The 1123-nt window shown below is 33.0% G+C and overlaps 1 protein-coding gene across 2 annotated transcripts in view; it reads left to right on the plus strand.

Moving 5' to 3' along the window:
* LOC111085677 overlaps positions 1-1123 on the plus strand; it is a 29074-nt gene that overhangs the window by 1681 nt on the left and 26270 nt on the right. The window contains exon 1 of one of the 2 annotated variants that reach the window (XM_022385383.1): positions 35-54. The exons of the other annotated variant lie outside the window; for it this stretch is intronic. The gene's annotated coding sequence lies outside the window, so the exon portion shown is untranslated. Of the gene's footprint in view, positions 1-34; positions 55-1123 lie in introns of those variants that run through there. 2 annotated transcript variants of the gene reach the window in all.

Raw genomic sequence — 1123 nt, forward strand, 5'->3', positions numbered from 1 at the left:
CATTCTAGTAACCCTTCTCTGAATCCTTTCAAACAATTCAATGTCTTTCCTAAGGTAAGGAGTCCAATACTAAATACAATATTCCAAATGTAGCCAAACCGGGGCCCGGTACAATGAAGTTATAACCTCTTTAGACTTGTATTCAATATTTCTGTAGATACAACCTAAAATCCTATTTGCTCTACCACTAACAACAGCACACTGCTTGGGTGCCTTTAGAGACTGATCGACTATTACACCAATATCCCTTTCCTTCATCACACTATTAAAGTTATTCCCATCCAAATTATACTTATTATTCAAATTATGATAATCCACATGCATTATCTTGTATTTATTATAAATAAAACCCATCTGCCATATATTTGCCCAACTCACTAAATGATCTAAATTCTTTTGTAAATCAGCAGCATCGTCTTCAAAGCTAGCAACACCCAAGACCTTAATAACATCTGCAAATTTAAGTAATTTATTGACTATTCCTTGATCTATGTCATTGATGTAAATCAAAAAGAGCAAAGGTCTTAAGACTGAGCCATATAGTGCTAATTTTGTACAAGCCTTTTATGTAGCACCTTGTCAAATGCTTTCTGAAAATCCAGATAAACCAAATCTACGTCCTTACCCTCATCTACATAAACAGTAAACTTTTCAAAGAATGTTAAAAGATTTGTAAGGCAGGATTTTCCCTTAGTGTAACCATGTTGACTATCCAATAAAATTCTAAACTTTGTTAAATGATTTTGCAAAGCATATTTTAACAGACTTTCCAAAACTTTTCCCACAACTGGTGTAAGAATAATGGGTCTCTAATTACTGGGACAATTCTTATCACCTTCCTTGAAAAGAGAAGTTACATTAGCTAACTTCCATTTTGATAAAAGAGTTAGCACAAAAGATCACATATAAAGTGTAATAGACTTAAAATAAGACCCAAAACTCGAGCGCTTTCGAATAGTTGACTCTTCTTCTTCTTCTTTGTTCTCCTAAAGAATAATAGTCAACTATTCGAAAGCGCTCGAGTTTTGGGTCTTATTTTAAGTCTATTACACTTTATATGTGATCTTTTGTGCTAACTCTTTTATCAAAATGGAAGTTAGCTAATGTAACTTCTCTTTTCAAG

This window comes from Limulus polyphemus, unplaced genomic scaffold (genome assembly GCF_000517525.1).
Source record: "Limulus polyphemus unplaced genomic scaffold, Limulus_polyphemus-2.1.2 Scaffold546, whole genome shotgun sequence".
In the NCBI taxonomy this organism is placed as follows: Eukaryota; Metazoa; Arthropoda; class Merostomata; order Xiphosura; family Limulidae; genus Limulus; species Limulus polyphemus.